This window comes from Tachypleus tridentatus, unplaced genomic scaffold, assembly GCF_004210375.1.
Source record: "Tachypleus tridentatus isolate NWPU-2018 unplaced genomic scaffold, ASM421037v1 Hic_cluster_2, whole genome shotgun sequence".
Classification (NCBI taxonomy): domain Eukaryota; kingdom Metazoa; phylum Arthropoda; class Merostomata; order Xiphosura; family Limulidae; genus Tachypleus; species Tachypleus tridentatus.
This window is the reverse complement of record NW_027467782.1, coordinates 12,619,091-12,645,911: the sequence shown is the minus strand read 5'-3', so window position 1 is coordinate 12,645,911 and position 26,821 is coordinate 12,619,091. Positions and strand designations below refer to the sequence as shown.

At 31.5% G+C, this 26,821-nt stretch overlaps 1 long non-coding RNA gene across 1 annotated transcript in view; it reads right to left on the bottom strand.

Moving 5' to 3' along the window:
- Positions 1-9,984: 9,984 nt before the first annotated feature.
- Positions 9,985-26,821, bottom strand: part of LOC143243136 (uncharacterized) — a 38,103-nt gene continuing 21,266 nt past the window's right edge. Inside the window, exon 2 of the long non-coding RNA XR_013024009.1 lies at positions 9,985-12,791. This is a non-coding gene — a long non-coding RNA (uncharacterized LOC143243136). The remainder of the gene's footprint in view (positions 12,792-26,821) is intronic.

The following is a 26,821-nucleotide window of genomic DNA, read 5'->3' as shown; positions in this document are numbered from 1 at the left end:
GAATCGTCACCAACAACATGGATCAACTGCGTGACTCCGTCCACGATCTGGCAGACCTCGTTTGACCACGCCCGCACAGGATCACTACATCCGTTACGTCACCTTCGAGGATAGGACCACCACTGCGACGTCTACAGCTTCAGCAGTCCTTTTGCACATTCAGGGGAATCTTACGGGACTTTGCCTTTGCAGACTTTGGATGTTCAGCAGTGACTGTGCAAAGTTTCACACATGTCACACAGAACTACCCAGGAATAAACTTGTTAACAATATGTCTTATATTCTGCCTTTTGCGTTTCTTTTTTTGAAGACTATATGTTTTGAATCCCATTAGAAAATAATAGTGGTGTAAAGGTTTAAAATTATTTAAGTATGATTATTTACACACATTGAAAAACCTTCAGTAGTTTAATGTATTTGATTGAGGTGAAAAAGCTAAAAATTAGGAATCGTGTTTTAGAAATTTATAATTTGAAAACAAGAAGGCTATTTTAACCTTGATATAAGATTTTGATGTGGGCTACCATTGCATTTAATAGCTTATAAGGCTCACTGGCATACAACAACTACAGTAGTGGTTGGAATACAATTGATGCAAGTAGTTTGTTATAACAACAGTTTTTATGATATGAAGTTTGTGAATGCTAACTTAGAAAAGGTATTCACTCCATAACAACTGTTATACAAGTGTTCATTGTCTGTTCCCTAGTAGGACAGAGGTTAGTGTTTGAATTTATAATGTCAAAGTCAGGGTTTTGATTCCCCTTGGTAGACACAGCAGATAGCCGTTGTTGCTTTGCTATAACAAAACAAACACATTCTGTCTGATATGTCTAGAATATTATCTACCATCCACTCACCGTATTGTCTGACTGAAATTATATATGAATGAAATCATTAGATCATTAATGCATGTAATAAACCTTTGAAGTCCAAAGTACATGTAGTTTTTAAATTAATTAATGCATTCAGAGGGAGATTTTAAGTTTCTAACTTGTTATATTATATTCTTAAAGTTTATTTGTAATTTTTCTCTATTTTTTTCACACAACTATTTAAAAGTTATTATATTTTATTAGAATATCTCTCCTTTATGACTGAACCTTTTTACATTTATTATTCATGTAAAATAATAACATTTGGTCAATCTAGAATCTCGTAAAGCTGAAAAATATATATCTGAGACAGCTCATATCATTATGTTTTCATCATCAACTTTGAGGGTTATTTTTAGGAGTCACAAGACGATGAAAAAAAATTCCGTCACGTATAAAAATTTGCTTATGTGTTCATGGGCTATGTAGCAGTGGTAGTGGATTTATCAAGTGGAAGCTGACGTATGCTCTCCATAGAGAGCCATTGTGTGGTTTTCTGTACATTAAAACACAGCTGGCTACAGTACAATGTTTTATCACATTTTAACACTACTGGTATGTATTTTTTTTCTGGTCATAATCAGCTATGTTTTTTGAGTGGTTGTGATACATGCTTTATTAAATAGTGGGGTTTAACTACATTGCTTTATTAGGTAATTATAGCCTTTAGGTGTTAATTATCATCCCTATCTGGTAAAACATAACAGAAGTGATCATGTTGTATATTTTGTTTTTAGTGAGGTATGAGTTTAGTGCATTATGTAATCATAGTATTTGATTTTTGTCCTGTTGAGATGTTAATCCAGTGTTTTGGTATCATGAAAATTCTAGTCAAAAGTAATAATATCTAGATATTTTCAAACATTTGTTAACTTTTCATACAATCGTTGTCTTCAGTAATTTTTTACTGTGAAAAAAATTTAAAGGAACTCAGCATTAACAGTTTTATACCCTATAAAAGTGTTTCTTGTGCATAACATCAGGGTCAGAAAAGCAAGAACTTGTTTATCCTTTTAATAATACTAAAATATTAGTGTATAAACATTTGATCATTTTTAGGTTTTGTAATGTCATTAAAACTTTTAATTACTTTTCCATTATTTACAATTTGTTACCCTCTTGTAAGTTACAAAAAACAATGTGCTCATTACCTTTGAAGGAGTTTCAAAATGACAGGGTTTATAATTTTGTTGTTTTCTGACAATAATTTTATAATAGCTCAGGCTGCAAGCTAAGAAGTGATGCATTAAATTAATCCTGATTCTCCTTTATTATGTTTATAAAGAATACTTGATTATGAGTTCTAATAAAAATTGCCAGGTTTATCAACAGCTTTACTTAAAACCTTTAGATACCTACCTTGTAGCTTAATATTGGAAAATGTCACTACTACAGCAGCTTCTTGGATATAAAATATGGAAATTATCAGTCAGGTTTTCAAAGAAATCTATGCAGTCTTGATGACATTCTGTAAACCCTGACATAATGTGATTGGGATTAACTTGTTGCTGCTTGCTGGTAATATCAGCAGCAGGTTACCACAGATATATTTTGTTCTTACCATACATATACAGTAAATGCCATTGAAATAATGTGCTTTATGTAATTTCAGATTACTGTACCTATATAAGCAGCTGTTTTATGTGGGACGAAATTCTCCTGCAGGGTTAAGAACCGAAAAGAACAAACCAACATTTACTATTATAGAGTATATATAGCTGCAAATCTACAGTATGACTTAAATGAGTCTTACAAATCATAATGATCAAGTCTGATTGTAAGCACTTGTCTGTAATAGCAGATTCATTGCTCTTAACTTTAACCCTCTGTTCCTGGAAACATTTCTTGAGACGTCTCTGAACTAAGTAGTTTAGAAATAGTAGATATTTTATTTTTACCTAAAACATTGAATGAATTTTTATTTCTTAAAAATTATAGAAGTTGCTGTTTAAGAGATGTTTTCTTGTAGGAAAGACAAATAGAAAGTTCACTAACATAAGTTTCAGTATTAAATGATAAAGAGAAAAAACAAACAAACATGCAAATCAGGTACATATTGTAATGATGCTAGGAAAACACTAGGTAAAAAAAATCAATTAAAACAAACAAAATATAGGAGTTTAAGAGTGTTTACAAGAGAATAACTTATTGTTTAATTTTAAAAGTATAATAAAGAGAACAGACTACTAATATTCATCACTGGTACAACTCACTTACCATTTCAAACAATACAATGTTCCTCTTCTACAAGATGGTTCGTGTTTAACCTTCCAGTCCTCTTTACCTCAAAACTAATATCTGTAATGTTAAACATCTTTTTTCTTGATCATTTAATGGGAGTGTGTACAAAGAGAGCATACTCATATCAAAATTTCAACTTACATTCTTAGTCCAGTGAATAATGTCACTCCATGACCTTTGTTCACTGACAGCATTGGTCATGAAACATTGGTCAGACTTGCGGGGGTCAATTATCTGTTATAGCCGTTCGGTTACTCCCTAAGGACAAGGCGCTGAGGTCATGGTAGCATTGCAAAACTGGATCAAGTAATAGACAATTTACCGACTTTGTTCGGTGAAGTACTCGTGTAATGTGCGTTCTGATTACTGATTTACAGCATATAATGTTCATTTCACAACGTTCACACAATGTTACATGACAACGTTGATTATTCGCTATGAAGTGACTGCATTTTGACGATTTCATAACAGCGTTATGGTATAACGTGACAAATCACAACCAAATTGTGGCAACACATGACGTTGCAACTCTCATATATGGGACACTGGACATTACTTGGATAAGAGGGAAAACATTTCATTCTGAAATTCATTCCTAATTATGTAACATCAATTTGGCGCCCCAACCCCCGACGCTGCGCCCGGGGACAGATGTACACCCTTGACCCCCCCCCTAGCTACGCCACTGGCGAACGTGTAATCTTTTTAAGCCAAAAATCATGAACGGTAGAACTTTCTATTTAAAACACCAATAAAAAGTATTTTAATTAGTAAAGAAAAATTCTACCAGGAATAATATATTTTTGTGTGATAATCCTCCATATGAAACAAGCATCTCAACGTTACTTGTTTCAGATTACCCTTAGTAACTACAAGTACTTCTCATTACTTTCGCCCGGCATGGCCATGTGGTTAAAGCACTCGACTTGTAATCCAAGGGTCGCGGGTTAAAATCCTCGTCGCACCAAACATGCTCGCTCTTTTAGAAGTGGGTGCGTTTTAACGTAACGGTCAATCCCACTATTCGTTGTTAAAAGAGTAACGCAAGAAATTAGCGGTAGGTACTGATGATCAGCTGTCTTTTACCTACTCTTACATTACTAAATTAGGGACGACAAGCGCAGATAGCCCTCAAATAGCCTCAAGCGAAACAAAAACAAATATTGATTTTCATACTTGGATTTTGTATAATTATAGTATATATGTCGATGTGTTTCTTAGTGAATGCCTGGATTTGGTATGATTATAGTAAATATGTGGATGGATTTGGTATGATTATAGTATATATGTCAATGTGTTTCTCAGTGAATACCTGGATATGGTATGATTATAGTAAATATGTGAATGGATTTGGTATGATTATAGTATATATGTCGATGTGTTTCTTTGTGAATACCTGGATTTGGTATGATTATAGTAAATATGTGGATGGATTTGGTATGATTATAGTATATATGTCGATGTGTTTCTTTGTGAATACCTGGATTTGGTATGATTATAGTATATATGTCGATGTGTTTCTCAGTTAATACCTGGATTTGGTATGATTTTTGTATATATGTCGATGTGTTTCTCAGTTAATACCTGGATATGGTATGATTATAGTAAATATGTGGATGGATTTGGTATGATTATAGTATATATGTCGATGTGTTTCTTTGTGAATACCTGGATTTGGTATGATTATAGTATATATGTCGATGTGTTTCTCAGTTAATACCTGGATATGGTATGATTATAGTAAATATGTGGATGGATTTGGTATGATTATAGTATATATGTCGATGTGTTTGGTATGATTATAGTATTTATGTCGATGTGTTTCTTAGTGAATACCTGGATTTGGTATGATTATAGTATATATGTCGATGTGTTTGGTATGATTATAGTATTGATGTCGATGTGTTTCTTACAGAATACCTGGATATGGTATGATTATAATATAGAGGTCAATGTGTTTCTTAGTAAATACCTGGATTTGGTATAGTTACGGTGTTCACGTCAATGTGTTTCTTAATGAATACCTGGATTTGGTATACATATGTTGATGTGTTTCTTAATGAATATCTGGATTTGGTATGATTATGGTATATATGTCGATGTGTTTCTTAGTGAATCGTTTCGGTAATCCAATTAGGTATTTGCTTATGTATTTGACATAATAATTGCAGGATGACAAAAGTGAAGTTATTTATTTCTAAAATTTTAATGTATTTGTTTGTTTGACATTATGCCTTTTTTATGAAGTGTCCATTATTACTATTTTTTGCATCGATGTTTTTTTTTAATTTGAAAATTGGGGTTTCGTCTTATATCTTTATAGAATTGCTTTGTTTTTCTTTAGTAAATGTAAGACTCAATATCTTGGTATAATAATTTTTAGCCATCAAAATACTTTGATTTCACGAATTCATGTTCATTCCGACATACATCTATTTATTAAATATTATTTGTGTTACATTAACATGAATAGTACATAGTATTTCTGTAAATATTGCAATCTCTTTGAAGTTTGATTTAGTTATTAATATTTTAACTTCAACTGCATCATAACACAATTTTATATAAACTCGTTTTATAGTATTTGTCTGTATTTGGAAAGATTATGGAAACAATATATATTTACATAAGTATAATATAAATGGTAAAACAACATGCGGAAACTAAAATGTCTTTGTAGTTTTTCTTATATGAATGAAAGCAGCTAGAAAAAGGTTAATGGCATTGGTTCACTTCAATATATTTACGTACAAAATTATACATACGTATTATAATGTACATCTGACGAGCCGATGATTTATTTTGCGTTGTTGTTTTTGATTAAGCACAAAGCTACAATGGGCTGTCTGTGCTTTGCCCACCACGAGTATCGAAACCCGGTTCTTAGCGTTTTAAGTCCGCAGACATACCGTTGAGTTACTGGGGGGACGTTTATTTTTATTTTTTGCGATGTAGTACAAGTTCAAATAGCCGGAACTTTTAATTTTAATTTAATGTGAATGTGTATCAAATTTATAATAATTGCCAACAAGATTCATACACACAAAAACAATATCAAGTCCTCTATCTGGCATGATAATAACTTTCAAGTTGATATAGATGCAGTTCACTTAACGAGGAAACTAGCTAACTCTATTATTCGCTGGACTCACGCCGTTTATAAGCTGACTTTTAACCGCGGAAAATATCTAATGTCCTCGTAAAAATACTATCGTCTAAAGTTAAATGGTTTGCAGTGTTCGACATCAATGAACGTTCTTGGTCAAATATAGGTAGTTTTTTTCGATTAATAAGCGTTTATAACAGTTATCAGTTCTGAGGTTTATAGTATACTAACTGTTACAAACTAACAATATATGCTATTTCTCAGCGAGTTTGATGACTATCTTTCATAATCATTAGACAAGGTTCAAATTTCAGTTGGCAACAATACTGGCAGTAACTAGAACTTAAACACACATATCTGCAATTGATGATTCTTTACTCTAGAATCTTCTACAAATTTATAAAATAGAGGAGAATTTCGCAATACATATTTAACACAAGAAGTGGCGTATATTTCTAAATATTAATATACATTTAACTAAAAGAATCGTTCATATTAAAATAAATATATGTTAATGAAATGCCGTTACAATCGAAACTACGTGAACTAAACCCAGGGTTTGTTTGCTTGTTTTGAATTTCGCACAAAGCTACTCGAGCTAATCTGTGCTAGCTGTCCCTAATTTAGCAGTGTAAGACTGGAGAGATGATAGCTAGTCATCACCGCCAACTCTTGGGCTACTCTTTTACCAACGAATAGTGGGATTGACCGTCACATTATAATCGGGATTCGAGCCCACGACTCCTCAGATTAAGAGTCGAGTGCCTTATCCACCTGGCCATGCCGGGCCCAGATTTTGGAGATGACAATGTTTAAGGTACTAGCAAATATTGTTTCCAATATTTATGGTCTTTTTGAGTTCTTCATTATTCATCATCTAGTAACCTAAAGAAAATAAAAGAAATCTATACAGTAAATAGTTGGTCAAAATCATAAATTTGGCCAAGGAGAACAATATTATTCACACACTCAAATAATCTTGGTTACAAAATAATAAGTTTAAAATGACTTGAAGACTTTATAAATATTTCTCCTCGGGAAATATGTACGTAGTGCTGTGGCGACATGTAACTGATAAGTAAATAAATATTTATATATACAATCCAGTTATGTTGCGTGTATAAAGCATTTTAATATACAATGTTTGGGATTAAAAAACCAACTGTGTGCCTTTGATAAGAAGAAAGCCACCCGGCAAAGAGCATGGTAAGTCAGTGGATGTGCAACGTGAAAACACGGGTTTCGACCTCGACGCAGATAGCCCTTGAGTAGCTTTGCGCGAAATTCAAAAACAAACAAACAAACAAACCGCCCCTTTAGGCATAGAACATGAGGTTTAGGTAATTCATTTTATTTTATCTTTTCAACATTATCAATGTCTCCCACTGGTACAGCGGTAAGTCTACGGATTTACAATTCTAAAATCATGGGTTTGATTCCTTCGATGGACTCAGCAGATGGCCTGATGTGGCTTTACTGCAGGAAAACACATACGCATCACTGATAGCCTGTATTTTTAAGAAAACAAAAAAGCAGCAAATGTTTTGAATTTCGCACAAAGCTACCGAGGGCTATCTGCGCTAGCCGTCCCTAATTTAGCACTGTAAGACTAGAGGGAAGGCAACTAGTCATCACCACCCACCGCCAATTCATGGGCTACTCTTTTACCAACAAATAGTGGGATTGAAAGTAACATTATAACGCCTCTACGGCTGAAAGGGCGAGCATGTTTGGCGCGATGGGGATGCGAACCCGCGATCCTTGGATTACGAGTCGCACGCCTTAACGCATTTGGCCATGCCGGGCCTAAAATAATTAAACATGCCATTATTGATTCATTTTCTAATTACTTGTCATTTGCTACCCAGTGGCTCAGCGGAATGTTTGTGGACTTACAACGCTAAAATTCGGCTCTCAATAGCCGTGGTGGGCTGAGCCTAGATAACCTATTGTGTAGCTTTGTGCTTAATTCAAAACAACAACAACAAACTTGTCATTTAGGTTTTATTGCATATAACGTAACTAATTTTTATTTGAATTAATTTTGGAAAAATTAATAAAAAATAAAGTGGTTGCAAGAATTATGAAAAATGTGTTAAAAAGTGGATTACTTAAACATTTGTTAATTTTAGAAAGTATATTCATTTTTCTTTTCGTTTTTGTAAAGTGTCGCTTGTTCCTAGCTGAATTTGATTGGTTATATCACATTGTTCTATTCTGAGATATTGAATTGCGATTGCTTAGCGAAATAGAACGTTTTTAACCGTTGTGGAAGAATCATTTAAACGTAAGTACTCTTAGTTATCTATAACAACATAAATTTGAGAAATTCAGAAAACTCTTGGTAATATCAAAAGCTTTACCATCCTTTTTACGTTTTTGAAAATCCAGAACTTTTATTTAGTTTTGTGTTTTTAATTTAGTGATTTATTGAGTTTTAAGTTTACGCTCTTCAAACATTAGGCTTAAGATGGCTAATGTGATTAGAAAAAGCTTAAGAAATGGACTACAAAGGTTTCATCAAAATTGTAATGTAAGTATGTATGATTCACATAATTATGTTTGATTTATATTAATTTGAAAAAAGTAGGCTACTATGTTTAACCAACACATTTTCCTTTAACTATAATGGTATGAATTAACAGTGAATTTTTATTATGCATAAAAAGCGCTTCGTACGTCATAAATGATGCATCAAACAAACTGCTTTCTGGAACACGTTCTCATTATGCGGTAAGTTACAGCTACTACTCTGTAGGTAGGAATTTTATACCAACTGCAGAACTTCGTGCTTATCGTGTATGAATTAGCTTATCATTTATCCATGAAAAAAAAAATTAAGTTAGTCTGGTGCTGCAAAGGAGAATGTGTTGAATCAAAAGCAAGGAATAAAACGAAAGTACAAAAACAAATACATCGAATACGGTTTTATCGCTTTGGAATCGGAACATTCTCAATTACCATTCTGCCTACTCTCAATGCAGCTTTATCGAACGAAGCGCTTGTTCCCAGCAAAGTGAAGAGACACTTGGAAACAAAACATTCAGCTGTGAAGGATAGACCAAAGATTACTTCGAGAATCTCGCGGTTCAACAACATGAGCGATCAAGGAAGCTTGTGAAATAGATGAAGCTGTTCGAAAAAGGATTGATTGCAAGTTATAAGGTTTTTCAGTTGTTTGCAAAACGCAAGAAAGCGCATGCGGAGGCCAAATCAGTCATTGTGCCAGCATTAGCAATCATTGTTGAAACTATGCTTGGAACGGATGCTGCCAAAAAGGTTAAGTAAGTTCCACTGTCCAGTGACACAATTTCACTCAGAATTGTAGACTTATCGTTGGATTTGAAGGATCAAGTTTGCGAACACTTGGAAGCGCCTGAAGATGAATTGTCTCTGCTCTGGTCTCTTGAAGTTGATGAATCTTCTGACGTTAGTGGAAAATCTCAAGTTCTGACTTTTGTTCGATTCATAAAGATGGAAAATCGTAAACGAATACTAATTTTGCAAAGATTTAAAAGTACAGGAAAGGCCAAGACATTTTCGAGTTGGTGAATGAAAACATTTTGCTCTTCAAATTACATTGGAATAACTGTGTCAGCGTTTGCACCGATGGCTGTTCTTCAATGTAAGGTAAAAAGAAGGGATTCGTCATTCTGGTGCGCCAACAAAATCAAACATTAGGATTGTTCACTGCATGATTCACAGAGAGGTGCTCGCCTCCAAATCTTTACTGAAAGATTTGCAGTCTGTTATGAATCAAGTTATTCAAGTAGTAAATTTCAAGTCTCGGCCACTTTAGTCTCGACTTTTCTCTCTTCTCTGTAAGGCGATGGATTCAGACTACAAAAAGCTTTGTTTTTTGTTTGTTTTTGGAATTTCGCACAAAGCTACTCGAGGGCTATCTGTGCTAGCCCTCCCTAATTTAGCAGTGTAAAACTAGAGGGAAGGCAGCTAGTCATCAACACCCACCGCTAACTCTTGGGCTACTCTTTTACCAACGAAAAGTGGGATTGACCGTCCCATTATAACGCCCCCACGGCTGAATAAGCGAGCATTTTTAGCGGGACTCGGATGCGAACCCGCGACCCTCAGATTACGAGACCTAACTGATTCTGAAGTCTGGGGACCAAGCAGACCTAAGAGCCTTACACCTTATTGGACAGAGTGGCAGAATCCACTAATGATTAGCTAAGCACCACTTTTGTACCAGTGGTGCAGACATGGCAGTCAGCTTCCAAAACATTGTTATCAAGAAAGATGAATGGTAGGCCCTTCAGTATCAAGAACCCTCTCCCTAAGTGTCTTATCATAATGTGTCTATAAACAATGAGCCACAAGTAGTGTATGTGCATTGGTCTGTGCAAAATATCACTATATCTCTAAGCCAGAGAAGCCCTGTGAGAGTTGAGGTTGTCCTAAGGACAGCTGAATGTTGGGTGGCAGAGAAACACGTCTTCCAGAACTCAGTACCACAAATAACAAATACAACACCTTTGGAATCATTGTTGCTAGTAGCCAACAAACTGTGAAGATCTTATTGTCAGTAGTGTCATCAATAACAACAGAGGGATAAACAAAGGGATCACTGGACTACTGGCAGTGTTAAATATGAGGCCAGTGACCAAGAGGTTCTGAAGATTGCATCAGTTGCAGATGATGGCTGACTTGTAAATGAAACCATCAACATTCATTGCCATAGTCCTGACAGTGATGCAAGTTCAATTTTTTAAAGTATGCACGTCAGGAAATATCCACAAAACTTGGACCATGTATAACTGCAAATATCTACTGCAGTAACACCACCAGCTGCTGACAGAGCTGGCTTAAGCCAGCCAAAGTTTAGACTGAGCTAGAGAAATAATAAGAGACACCATAGCAGCCAAGTGGTGTTCCACTGCCACTATAGAGGGTGTGATGTTGGATATGAAGTGTGAGTGATGAAAGCTAGACCTCATTTCTGCTGCTTAGGTTAGTATAAATTTTCCCCATGTGCAGGAGGTGGACAAAAAAAAGTTGCCTTTTTAATTTGTTATATCTTTTGTTAGATAACAGAAAAATATCTAAAACATACGTTTTTAGAACACACTTGATGAGATCTGTTCAAATATGATCTTAAATCCTAATTTTAACAATTGTAGGCAACTAGGAATAAGAATATCTAAGAAACTGTAGCAGGGTGCACATCACTTCTTATGATAAAATGTCACAAAATCATAAAACGTTCAGGTATTTACAAAAGCCATGTAAAATTAGGATTTGATATCATATTTGATAAAATAGCACATTCTAAAAACATAGTTTTTACAAATTTTTCTATTATTTATTAAAAGACATAACAAATTAACATTTTAAAAGGGGCAACTTCTTTTGTTCACTCCCTGTATGTGTATATATATATATATTTAATTGAGTGATATATAAGCATCGTGGTATTTTCTCTTTTTTATTATTTGCTTTTCTCTTCTGATATATTGTTTTGGTATTTAAGAATGAGTAATTGATTAAAGTATAAATAATTTGCAGTGGCTGGCTAGTGGGTTTGATTTATTTGGTTTTATAATGTAAACATACCAATTTCAGTACATATGTCCCTACATTTTTTTTTATTATAATCATTATGTTAGTACTGAATTTCTTCAAAAGATTAATTTGTTTAGTATGTATTATTAAGTGTTATTTTATATATACTTTTAAATTTTTTTAGAAGTAATTTTATTTAATGTATAAAGGCTTAATTTTTGATCTAATGCTGATTTGTTCTTCATTTGTCATAGAGCAAAAGAAGTTATTAATTTATCTATCTTTAGTTCATCTAAAGAATAGCTTCCTCTTATGTCATGAGTTGTTATTCAAGGGTTATTTTGCATTTCATTGTTTGCAGTTTTATGTATTATTCTTAAACATTATTTTTCATTGTAACTATACATTAAATGTATATTATTTAAATCATTTTGTATTGAGATTGAAATTTGTATTTTCTGCTATGTTAAAATTTATTTTGTATAATCATTATGGAAGGGTTTTCTTTATTGCATTTCTTTGTTAAAAGTTTCTGAAGTGTTCATTATAGGGTTTATATAGTTGTTCTGTACTTTGGTGGTAAATTTCTGTGTTGTAAGGCGTGTTAATAAAATTATGATATTGAATTCTTTTTTATGGAGAATTTTTAAAATTAGGATGCTGTATCGAGTTCTTTGTCTAAGGGTTGTGCTGTCTTTGTCATAAGTGTTCAAAAGAATGGTAAAAACTTAACACACTGTGTAACCATGGTTCAACTTTGAATTTTATATTTTTGAAAGTTAAAATTATCTACTAGTTTGAAGAAAAGCCTGAATTAGGGGAGAGAGAAAAATATTGTGTGTACAAATAAATGCATGTAATTTAAAAACAACAAGGAATATGCCAGTATGTTGAGACTGTCCTATCCACTGTACTAAACCCTAAAATAATAACAAAACACTCAAAGCCATCCCTTATTATTCAGATATGTAATGTGTCTTCCCCTTAACTTCCTCAGATTAACTGCATGTACTACATCTGAAAGCAATCCTTTTGAGGGGTCAGCTACCCTGTTAGAAAAATAAAGTTGTCTTAGTTAAAGACAACTGTTACGTTTATAATTTCCCTTAACAGTCTTAAACACCTCAATCAGTATTTGACATAGTATGTTTTTGAATTTATAATTTGTTCTGTGTGTGTGTGTGTATGTAATTTGATGTTGTTTAAGTTATCTTTCTCCTTACCATTGTATTGAGCTTACACCTATTCTGCTCATGGTGTAATGGGCCTCTTGATGAATCAAGACTCATGTTAATGTAACACTTGTTACAAAGAACAAGAGAACTCGTATTAATATAACACTTGTTACAAAGAACTAGACATTCATGTTAATGTAACACTTGTTACAAAGAACAAGACAATCATGTTAATATAACATTTGTTACAAAGAACAAGAGAACTCATGTTAATATAACACTTGTTACAAAGAACAAGACAATCATGTTAATATAACATTTGTTACAAAGAACAAGAAAACTCATTAATATAAAACTTGGAACAATAAGCAGGAGACACTCGTGTTAATGTGACACTTGTTACAAAGAACAAGACACACTCGTTATAATTTAACACTTTTTACACAGAAAGAGACACTCATGTTAATGTTACACTTGTTACAAAGAACAAGAGACACTAATATTAGGTTAATACTTATTGCAAAGAACAAGAGAAATCGTTTTAATATAACACTTGTTACAAAGAACAAGAGACATTCATCTTAATGTAACACTTGTTGCAAAGAACAAAAAACAGTCATGTTAATCTAACACTTGTTTCAAAGAACAAGAGAAATCTTGTTATTATAACACTTGTTAGAAAGAACAAGAGACATTCATGTTAATGTAACACTTGTTACAAAGAACAAGAAACAATCATGTTAATCTAACACATGTTTCAAAGAACAAGAGACACTGATGTCAATACAACAAGTGTTATATTAACATGATTGTTTCTTGTTCTTTTTAACAAGTGTTTCATTAACACGAGTTCTATTGTTCTTTATAAAAGTGTTTCATTAACATGAGTTCTATTGTTCTTTATAAAAGTGTTTCATTAACATGAGTTCTCTTGTTCTTTGTAACAAGTGTTATATTAACATGTCTCTTGTTCTTTGTCACATGTGTTACATAAACATGGGTGTATCTTGTTTTTTGTAACTAGTGTTACTTAAACGCGAGTTCTCTTGTTCTTTATAACAAGTGTTATAATAACGTGAGTGTTTCTTGTTTTTTGTAACAAGTGATATAACATGATTGTTTCTTGTTCTTTGTAACAAGTGTTACATTAACATGAGTCTCTTCTTTTTGTAACAAGTTTTGTATTCGCGTGAGTTCTCTTATTCTTTGAAACAAGTGTTATATTAACAATAATTGTTTCTTGTTTTTTCTAACAAGTGTTACAATAACACGAGTTTCTCTTGTTCTTTGTAACAAGTGTCACATTAACAGGAATGTCTTGTTCTTTATTACAAGTTCTCTATTAACACGACTTCTCTTGTTCTTTGTAGCAAGTGTTACATTAACATGAGTGTCGTGTTCTTTGTAACAAGTGTTGTATTAACATGTTACTTGTTACAAAGTACAAGAGACGCTCATGTTAATGTAACACTTGTTACAAAGATCTAGAGACACTCATGTTAATGTAACACTTGTTGGAAAGAACAAGAAACAATCATATAAATCTAACACTAGTTACAAAGAACAAGAGACACTCATGTTTATCTAACACATGTTACAATGTACAAGAGACTCTCATGTTAACGTAACACTTGTTACAAAGAACAAGAGAACTCGCATTGATACAAAACTTCTTACAAAGAACTAGAGACACTCATGTTAATATAACACTTATTACAAAGAACAAGAAACAATCATATCAATGTAACACTTGTTACAACGAACAAGAAGTCGTGTTAATATAACAGTTGCTACAAAAAACAAGAGACAATCATGTTAATATAACATTTGTTACAAAGAACAAGAGACATTCATGTTTATGTAACACTTTTACAAAGAACAAGAGACATGTTACTTGTTATAACACTTGTTACAAAGAGACAGAGACACTCATGTTACTGTAACACTTGTTACAAAGAACAAGAGAACTCGTGTTTATATTACACTTGTTACAAGAACAACATGAAACACTCATGTTAATGAAACACTTGTTACAAAGAACAAGAGACACTCATGTTTATGTAACACTTGTTTATAGAACAAGAGACATGTTAATGTTACAAAGTTACAAAGAACATGAGACACTCATATTAATGTAACACTTGTTATATTAACATCAGTGTCTCTTGTTCTTTGTAACAAGTGTTATAATAACAAGATTTCTCTTGTTCTTTGAAACAAGTATTAGATTAACATGACTTTTTTTTATTCTTTGCAACAAGTGTTACATTAAGATGAGTTTCTCTTGTTCTTTGTAACAAGTGTTAGATTAACATGAGTATCTTTGTTTTTGTAACAAGTGTTACATTAACAGGAATGTCTTGTTCTTTATTACAAGTGCTCTATTAACACGACTTCTCTTGTTCTTTGTAGCAAGTGTTAAATTAACATGAGTGTCGTGTTCTTTTGAACAAGTGTTGTTTTAACATGTTACTTGTTACAAAGTACAAGACTCATGTTAATGTAACACTTGTTACAAAGAACTAGAGACTCATAACAAAGAACTAGACACTCATGTTAATGTAACACTTGTTACAAAGAACAAGAAAATCATATCAATATAACACTTGTTACAAAGAACAAGACACTTGATGTTGTTACAAAGAACAAGACAATCATGTTAACACTCATGTTAATGTAACACTTGTTACAAAGAACAAGACAATCATGTTAATATAACATTTGTTACAAAGAACAAGAGAACTCATGTTAATGTAACACTTTGTTATAAAGAACAAGAAAACTCATTAATAGAAAACTTGGAACAATAAGCAGGAGACACTCGTGTTAATGTGACACTTGTTACAAAGAACAATACACACTCGTTATAATTTAACACTTTTTACACAGAAAGAGACACTCATGTTAATGTTACACTTGTTACAAAGAACAAGAGACACTAATATTAGGTTAATACTTATTGCAAAGAACAAGAGAAATCGTTTTAATATAACACTTGTTACAAAGAACAAGAGACATTCATCTTAATGTAACACTTGTTGCAAAGAACAAAAAAACAGTCATGTTAATCTAACACTTGTTTCAAAGAACAAGAGAAATCTTGTTATTATAACACTTGTTAGAAAGAACAAGAGACATTCATGTTAATGTAACACTTGTTACAAAGAACAAGAAACAATCATGTTAATCTAACACATGTTTCAAAGAACAAGAGACACTGATGTCAATACAACAAGTGTTATATTAACATGATTGTTTCTTGTTCTTTGTAAAAGTGTTTCATTAACACGAGTTCTATTGTTCTTTATAAAAGTGTTTCATTAACACGAGTTCTATAGTTCTTTATAAAAGTGTTTCATTAACATGAGTGTCTCTTGTTCTTCGTAACAAGTGTTATATTAACATGTCTCTTGTTCTTTGTAACAAGTGTTACATAAACATGAATGTCTCTTGTTCTTTAGTGTTACAAACATGAGTGTTCTTGTTCTTTATAACAAGTGTTACATCATGAGTGTTCTTTTTTGTAACAAGTGTTACATTAACATGAGTGTCTTGTTCTTTGTAACAAGTGTTATATTAACATGATTGTTCTTGTTCTTTGTAACAAGTGTTACATTAACATGAGTTCTTGTTCTTTGTAACAAGTGTAACATAAAGATGATTGTCTTCTTCTTTTTTGTAACAAGTGTTATATTAACATGAGTTCTCTTATTCTTTGAAACAAGTGTTATATTAACATCATTGTTTCTTGTTCTTTCTAACAAGTGTTACAATAACACGAGTTTCTCTTGTTCTTTGTAACAAGTGTTAGATTAACACGAGTATCTTTGTTTTTTGTAACAAGTGTTACATTAACAGGAATGTCTTGTTCTTTATTACAAGTTTTATTAACACGACTTCTCTTGTTCTTTGTAACAAGTGTTACATTAACATGAGTGTCGTGTTCTTTGTAACAAGTGTTGTATTAACATGTTACTTGTTACAAAGTACAAGAGACAACTCATGTTAATGTAACACTTGTTACAAAGAACAAGAGACACTCATGTTAATGTAACACTTGTTGGAAAGAACAAGAAACAATCATATTAATCTAACACTTGTTACAAAGAACAAGAGACACTCATGTTTATCTAACACTTGTTACAAAGTACAAGAGAGACAAAGAACAAGAGACACTCATGTTAATGTAACACTTGTTACAAAGAACAAGAGACACTCATGTTAATGTAACACTTGTTACAAAGAACAAGAGACACTCATGTTAATGTAACACTTGTTACAAAGAACAAGAAACAATCATATCAATGTAACATTTGTTACAAAGAACAAGAGAGTCGTGTTAATATAACAGTTGCTACAAAAAACAAGAGACAATCATGTTAATGTAACACTTGTTACAAAGAACAAGAGACACTCATGTTTATGTAACACTTGTTACAAAGAACAAGAGACATGTTAATATAACACTTGTTACAAAGAACAAGAGACACTCATGTTAATGTAACACTTGTTACAAAGAACAAGAGAACTCGTGTTTATGTAACCCTTGTTACAAAGAACATGAGACACTCATATTAATGTAACACTTGTTATATTAACATCAGTGTCTCTTGTTCTTTGTAACAAGTGTTATAATAACAAGATTTCTCTTGTTCTTTGAAACAAGTATTAGATTAACATGACTGTTTTTTTTTTTGCAACAAGTGTTAGATTAACATGAGTATCTTTCTTTTTGTAACAAGTGTTAGATTAACATGAGTATCTTTGTTTTTTTGTAACAAGTGTTACATTAACAGGAATGTCTTGTTCTTTATTACAAGTGCTCTATTAACACGACTTCTCTTGTTCTTTGTAGCAAGTGTTAAATTAACATGAGTGTCGTGTTCTTTTGAACAAGTGTTGTTTTAACATGTTACTTGTTACAAAGTACAAGACTCATGTTAATGTAACACTTGTTACAAGGAACAAGAGAACTCATATTAATATAACACTTGTTACAAAGAACTAGGCACTCATGTTAATGTAACAATTGTTACAAAGAACAAGAAAATCATATCAATCTAACACTTGTTACAAAGAACAAGAGACACTCATGTTGATATAACACTTGTTACAAAGAACTAGAGACACTCATGTTAATGTAACACTTGTTACAAAGAACAAGACAATCATGTTAATATAACATTTGTTACAAAGAACAAGAGAACTCGTGTTAATGTAATACTTGTTATAAAGAACAAGAAAACTCATTAATAGAAAACTTGGAACAATAAGTAGGAGACACTCGTGTTAATGTGACTTTGTTACAAAGAACAAGACACACTCGTTATAATTTAACACTTTTTACACAGAACAAGAGACACTCATGTTAATGTTACACTTGTTACAAAGAACAAGAGACACTAATATTAATGTAATACTTGTTGCAAAGAACAAGAGAAATCGTGTTAATATAACACTTGTTACAAAGAACAAGAGACATTCATCTTAATGTAACACTTGTTGCAAAGAACAAGAGACAGTCATGTTAATCTAACACTTGTTTCAAAGAACAAGAGAAATCTTGTTATTATAACACTTGTTAGAAAGAACAAGAGACATTCATCATGTTAATGTAACACTTGTTACAAAGAACAAGAAACAATCATGTTAATCTAACACGTTTCAAAGAACAAGAGACACTGATGTCAATACAACAAGTGTTATATTAACATGATTGTTTCTTGTTCTTTTTAACAAGTGTTTCATTAACACGAGTTATATTGTTCTTTATAAAAGTGTTTCATTAACATGAGTTCTCTTGTTCTTTGTAAAAGTGTTACATTAACACGAGTGTCTCTTGTTCTTCGTAACAAGTGTTATATTAACATGTCTCTTGTTCTTTGTAACAAGTGTTACATAAACATGAGTGTCTCTTGTGTTTTGTAACAAGTGTTACATAAACATGAGTTCTCTTGTTCTTTTATAACAAGTGTTATAATAACGTGAGTGTTTCTTGTTTTTGTAACAAGTGTTACATTAACATAATTGTATCTTGTTCTTTGTAACAAGTGATATATTAACATGATTGTTTCTTGTTCTTTGTAACAAGTGTTACATTAACATGAGTGTCTCTTGTTCTTTGTAACAAGTGTTACATAAACATGATTGTCTCTTGTTCTTTGTAACAAGTTTTATATTAGCATGAGTTCTCTTATTCTTTGAAACAAGTGTTATATTAACATCATTGTTTCTTGTTTTTTCTAACAAGTGTTACAATAACACGAGTTTCTCTTGTTCTTTGTAACAAGTGTTAGATTAACACGAGTATCTTTGTTTTTTTTTGTAACAAGTGTTACATTAACAGAATGTCTTGTTCTTTATTACAAGTGCTCTATTAACACGACTTCTCTTGTTCTTTGTAGCAAGTGTTACATTAACATGAGTGTCGTGTTCTTTGTAACAAGTGTTGTATTAACATGTTACTTGTTACAAAGTACAAGAGACTCATGTTAATGTAACACTTGTTACAAAGAACAAGAGAACAATCATATTAATGTAACACTTGTTACAAAGAACAAGAAACACTCATGTTAATGTAACACTTGTTACAAAGAACAAGAGACACTCATGTTAATGTAACACTTGTTACAAAGAACAAGAGACAATCATGTTAATATAACACTTGTTACAAAGAACAAGAGACATGTTAATGTAACACTTGTTACAAAGAACAAGAGACAATCATGTTAATGTAACACTTGTTACAAAGAACAAGAGACACTCATGTTAATGTTAACACTTTTAACAAGTGTTACAAAGAACAAGAGACATTAACATGAGAGTTCTGTTACATGTTCTTGTAACACTTGTTACAAAGAACAAGAGACACTCAACAAGTGTTATATTGACATCAGTTCTTGTTCTTTGTAACACTTGTTACAAAGAACAAGAGAACTCTTGTTTTTGTAACAAGTTTACATAAACACGAGACACTCTCTTGTTACAACAAGTGTTAACATGAGACACTCTTGTTCTTGTAACAAGTTGTTACATTAACATGAGTCTCTTGTTCTTTGTAACAAGTGTTACATAAACATGAGTGTCTCTTGTTCTTTTTTTGTAACAAGTTTTATAAACATGAGTTCTCTTGTTCTTTGAAACAAGTGTTATATTAACATGATTGTTTCTTGTTCTTTGTAACAAGTGTTACAATAACATGAGTTTCTCTTGTTCTTTGTAACAAGTGTTAGATTAACATGAGTATCTTTGTTTTTTGTAACAAGTGTTACATTAACAGGAATGTCTTGTTCTTTATTACAAGTGCTCTATTAACACGACTTCTCTTGTTCTTTGTAGCAAGTGTTAAATTAACATGAGTGTCGTGTTCTTTGAACAAGTGTTGTTTTAACATGTTACTTGTTACAAAGTACAAGACTCATGTTAATGTAACACTTGTTACAAGGAACAAGAGAACTTGTATTAATATAACACTTGTTACAAAGAACTAGACACTCATGTTAATGTAACAATTGTTACAAAGAACAAGAAAATCATATCAATCTAACACTTGTTACAAAGAACAAGAGACACTCATGTTGATATAACACTTGTTACAAAGAACTAGAGACACTCATGTTAATGTAACACTTGTTACAAAGAACAAGACAATCATGTTAATATAACATTTGTTACAAAGAACAAGAGAACTCGTGTTAATGTAATACTTGTTATAAAGAACAAGAAAACTCATTAATAGAAAACTTGGAACAATAAGTAGGAGACACTCGTGTTAATGTGACTTGTTACAAAGAACAAGACACACTCGTTATAATTTAACACTTTTTTACACAGAAAGAGACACTCATGTTAATGTTACACTTGTTACAAAGAACAAGAGACACTAATATTAGGTTAATACTTATTGCAAAGAACAAGAGAAATCGTTTTAATATAACAATTGTTACAAAGAACAAGAGACATTCATCTTAATGTAACACTTGTTGCAAAGAACAAAAAACAGTCATGTTAATCTAACACTTGTTTCAAAGAACAAGAGAAATCTTGTTATTATAACACTTGTTAGAAAGAACAAGAGACATTCATGTTAATGTAACACTTGTTACAAAGAACAAGAAACAATCATGTTAATATATCACTTGATACAAAGAACAAGATACAATTATGTTAATGTAACACTTGTTACAAAAAACAAGAAACACTCACGTTATTATAACACTTGTTATAAAGAACAAGAGAACTCGCGTTTATGTAACACTAGTTACAAAAAACAAGAGACACCCATGTTTATGTAACACATGTGACAAAGAACAAGAGACATGTTAATATAACACTTGTTACGAAGAACAAGAGACACTCGTGTTAATGTAACACTTTTACAAAGAACAAGAGAACTCATGTTAATGAAACACTTTTATAAAGAACTATAGAACTCGTGTTAATGAAACACTTGTTAAAAAGAACAAGAAACAATCATGTTAATATAACACTTGTTGTATTGACATCAGTGTCTCTTGTTCTTTGAAACATGTGTTAGATTAACATGATTGTTTCTTGTTCTTTGTAACAAGTGTTACATTAACATGAGTCTCTTGTTCTTTGTAACAAGTGTAACATAAAGATGATTGTCTCTTCTTTTTGTAACAAGTTTTATATTAGCATGAGTTCTCTTATTCTTTGAAACAAGTGTTATATTAACATCATTGTTTCTTGTTTTTTCTAACAAGTGTTACAATAACACGAGTTTCTCTTGTTCTTTGTAACAAGTGTTAGATTAACACAGTATCTTTGTTTTTTGTAACAAGTGTTACATTAACAGGAATGTCTTGTTCTTTATTACAAGTGCTCTATTAACACGACTTCTCTTGTTCTTTGTAGCAAGTGTTACATTAACATGAGTGTCGTGTTCTTTGTAACAAGTGTTGTATTAACATGTTACTTGTTACAAAGTACAAGAGACTCATGTTAATTAACACTTGTTACAAAGAACTAGAGACTCATGTTAATGTAACACTTGTTACAAAGAACAAGAAACAATCATATCAATGTAACACTTGTTACAAAGAACAAGAAGTCATGTTAATATAACAGTTGTTACAAAAACAAGAGACAATCATGTTAATATAACACTTGTTACAAAGAACAAGAGACACTCATGTTAATGTAACACTTGTTACAAAGAACAAGAGACATGTTAATATAACACTTGTTACAAAGAACAAGAACACTCATGTCAATGTAACACTTGTTACAAAGAACAAGAGACATCATGTTAATATAACACTTGTTACAAAGAACAAGAGACACTCATGTTAATGTAACACTTGTTACAAAGAACAAGAGACACTCATGTTAATGTAACACTTGTTACAAAGAACAAGAGACACTCATGTTTATGTAACACTTGTTACAAAGAACATGAGACACTCATATTAATGTAACACTTGTTATATTGACATCAGTGTCTCTTGTTCTTTGTAACAAGTTGTTATATTAACAAGTTCTCTTGTTCTTTGAAACAAGTGTTAGATTAACATGACTGTTTTTTGTTCTTTGTAACAAGTGTTACATTAACATGAGTTTCTCTTGTTCTTTGTAACAAGTGTTAGATTAACATGAGTATCTTTGTTTTTTGTAACAAGTGTTACATTAACAGAATGTCTTGTTCTTTATTACAAGTGCTCTATTAACACGACTTCTCTTGTTCTTTGTAGCAAGTGTTAAATTAACATGAGTGTCGTGTTCTTTTGAACAAGTGTTGTTTTAACATGTTACTTGTTACAAAGTACAAGACTCATGTTAATGTAACACTTGTTACAAGGAACAAGAGAACTCGTATTAATATAACACTTGTTACAAAGAACAAGACACTCATGTTAATGTAACACTTGTTACAAAGAACAAGAAAATCATATTAATCTAACACTTGTTACAAAGAACAAGAGACACTCATGTTGATATAACACTTGTTACAAAGAACTAGAGACACTCATGTTAATGTAACACTTGTTACAAAGAACAAGACAATCATGTTAATATAACATTTGTTACAAAGAACAAGAGAACTCGTGTTAATGTAATACTTGTTATAAAGAACAAGAAAACTCATTAATAGAAAACTTGGAACAATAAGTAGGAGACACTCGTGTTAATGTGACTTGTTACAAAGAACAAGACACACTCGTTATAATTTAACACTTTTTACACAGAAAGAGACACTCATGTTAATGTTACACTTGTTACAAAGAACAAGAGACACTAATATTAGGTTAATACTTATTGCAAAGAACAAGAGAAATCGTTTTAATATAACACTTGTTACAAAGAACAAGAGACATTCATCTTAATGTAACACTTGTTGCAAAGAACAAAAAACAGTCATGTTAATCTAACACTTGTTTCAAAGAACAAGAGAAATCTTGTTATTATAACACTTGTTAGAAAGAACAAGAGACATTCATGTTAATGTAACACTTGTTACAAAGAACAAGAAACAATCATGTTAATCTAACACATGTTTCAAAGAACAAGAGACACTGATGTCAATACAACAAGTGTTATATTAACATGATTGTTTCTTGTTCTTTTTTAACAAGTGTTTCATTAACACGAGTTCTATAGTTCTTTATAAAAGTGTTTCATTAACATGAGTTCTCTTGTTCTTTGTAAAAGTGTTACATTAACACGAGTGTCTCTTGTTCTTCGTAACAAGTGTTATATTAACATGTCTCTTGTTCTTTGTCACATGTGTTACATAAACATGGGTGTCTCTTGTTTTTTGTAACTAGTGTTACATAAACGCGAGTTCTCTTGTTCTTTATAACAAGTGTTATAATAACGTGAGTGTTTCTTGTTTTTTTTACATAACAAGTGTTACATTAACATAATTGTATCTTGTTCTTTGTATCAAGTGATATATTAACATGATTGTTTCTTGTTCTTTGTAACAAGTGTTACATTAACATGAGTCTCTTGTTCTTTGTAACAAGTGTAACATAAAGATGATTGTCTCTTCTTTTTTTGTAACAAGTTTTATATTAGCATGAGTTCTCTTATTCTTTGAAACAAGTGTTATATTAACATCATTGTTTCTTGTTTTTTCTAACAAGTGTTACAATAACACGAGTTTCTCTTGTTCTTTGTAACAAGTGTTAGATTAACACGAGTATCTTTGTTTTTTTGTAACAAGTGTTACATTAACAGGAATGTCTTGTTCTTTATTACAAGTGCTCTATTAACACGACTTCTCTTGTTCTTTGTAGCAAGTGTTACATTAACATGAGTGTCGTGTTCTTTGTAACAAGTGTTGTATTAACATGTTACTTGTTACAAAGTACAAGAGACACTCATGTTACTGTAACACTTGTTACAAAGAACAAGAGACACTCATGTTAATGTAACACTTGTTGGAAAGAACAAGAAACAATCATATCAATGTAACACTTGTTACAAAGAACAAGAGAAGTCATGTGTTAATTGTAACAAGAGAACTTGTTACACAAAGAACAAGAGACAATCATGTTAATGTAACACTTGTTACAAAGAACAAGAGACAATCATGTTGTAATGTTAACAACAGTTGTTACAAAGAACAAGAGACACTCATGTTAATGTAACACTTGTTACAAAGAACAAGAGACATGTTAATATAACACTTGTTACAAAGAACAAGAGACACTCATGTTAATGTAACACTTGTTACAAAGAACAAGAGAACTCGTGTTTATATAACACTTGTTACAAAGAACAAGAGACACTCATGTTTATGTAACACTTGTTACAAAGAACAAGAGACACTCATGTTAATGTAACACTTGTTACATTGACATCAGTGTCTCTTGTTCTTAACACTTGTTACATAACAAGTGTCACTTGTTATAATAACAAGTGTTATAATAACACGAGATTTCTCTTGTTCTTTGAAACAAGTATTAGATTAACATGACTGTTTTTTGTTCTTTGCAACAAGTGTTACATTAAGATGAGTTTCTCTTGTTCTTTGTAACAAGTGTTAGATTAACATGAGTATCTTTGTTTTTTGTAACAAGTGTTACATTAACAGGAATGTCTTGTTCTTTATTACAAGTGCTCTATTAACACGACTTCTCTTGTTCTTTGTAGCAAGTGTTAAATTAACATGAGTGTCGTGTTCTTTTGAACAAGTGTTGTTTTAACATGTTACTTGTTACAAAGTACAAGACTCATGTTAATGTAACACTTGTTACAAAGAACAAGAGAACTCGTATTAATATAACACTTGTTACAAAGAACTAGACACTCATGTTAATGTAACAATTGTTACAAAGAACAAGAAAATCATATCAATCTAACACTTGTTACAAAGAACAAGAGACACTCATGTTGATATAACACTTGTTACAAAGAACTAGAGACACTCATGTTAATGTAACACTTGTTACAAAGAACAAGACAATCATGTTAATATAACATTTGTTACAAAGAACAAGAGAACTCGTGTTAATGTAATACTTGTTATAAAGAACAAGAAAACTCATTAATAGAAAACTTGGAACAATAAGTAGGAGACACTCGTGTTAATGTGACTTGTTACAAAGAACAAGACACACTCGTTATAATTTAACACTTTTACACAGAAAGAGACACTCATGTTAATGTTACACTTGTTACAAAGAACAAGAGACACTAATATTAGGTTAATACTTATTGCAAAGAACAAGAGAAATCGTTTTAATATAACACTTGTTACAAAGAACAAGAGACATTCATCTTAATGTAACACTTGTTGCAAAGAACAAAAAAACAGTCATGTTAATCTAACACTTGTTTCAAAGAACAAGAGAAATCTTGTTATTATAACACTTGTTAGAAAGAACAAGAGACATTCATGTTAATGTAACACTTGTTACAAAGAACAAGAAACAATCATGTTAATCTAACACATGTTTCAAAGAACAAGAGACACTGATGTCAATACAACAAGTGTTATATTAACATGATTGTTTCTTGTTCTTTTTAACAAGTGTTTCATTAACACGAGTTTTATAGTTCTTTATAAAAGTGTTTCATTAACATGAGTTCTCTTGTTCTTTATAAAAGTGTTACATTAACACGAGTGTCTCTTGTTCTTTGTAACAAGTGTTATATTAACATGTCTCTTGTTCTTTGTCACATGTGTTACATAAACTTGGTGTCTTTGTTTTTTTGTAACTAGTGTTACATAAACGCGAGTTCTCTTGTTCTTTATAACAAGTGTTATAATAACATGAGTGTTTCTTGTTTTTTGTAACAAGTGTTACATTAACATAATTGTATCTTGTTCTTTGTATCAAGTGATATATTAACATGATTGTTTCTTGTTCTTTGTAACAAGTGTTACATTAACATGAGTCTCTTTGTTCTTTGTAACAAGTGTAACATAAAGATGATTGTCTCTTCTTTTTTGTAACAAGTTTTATATTAGCATGAGTTCTCTTATTCTTTGAAACAAGTGTTATATTAACATCATTGTTTCTTGTTTTTCTAACAAGTGTTACAATAACACGAGTTTCTCTTGTTCTTTGTAACAAGTGTTAGATTAACACGAGTATCTTTGTTTTTTTTGTAACAAGTGTTACATTAACAGGAATGTCTTGTTCTTTATTACAAGTGCTCTATTAACACGACTTCTCTTGTTCTTTGTAGCAAGTGTTACATTAACATGAGTGTCGTGTTCTTTGTAACAAGTGTTGTATTAACATGTTACTTCATGTTACAAAGTGTTACAAGAGAGACACTCATGTTAATGTAACACTTGTTACAAAGAACAACAAACAATCATATCAATCTCATGTTAATGTAACACTTGTTACAAAGAACAAGACAACAATCATATTAATATAACACTTGTTACAAAGTTACAAGACACTTGTTACAAGAACAAGAGA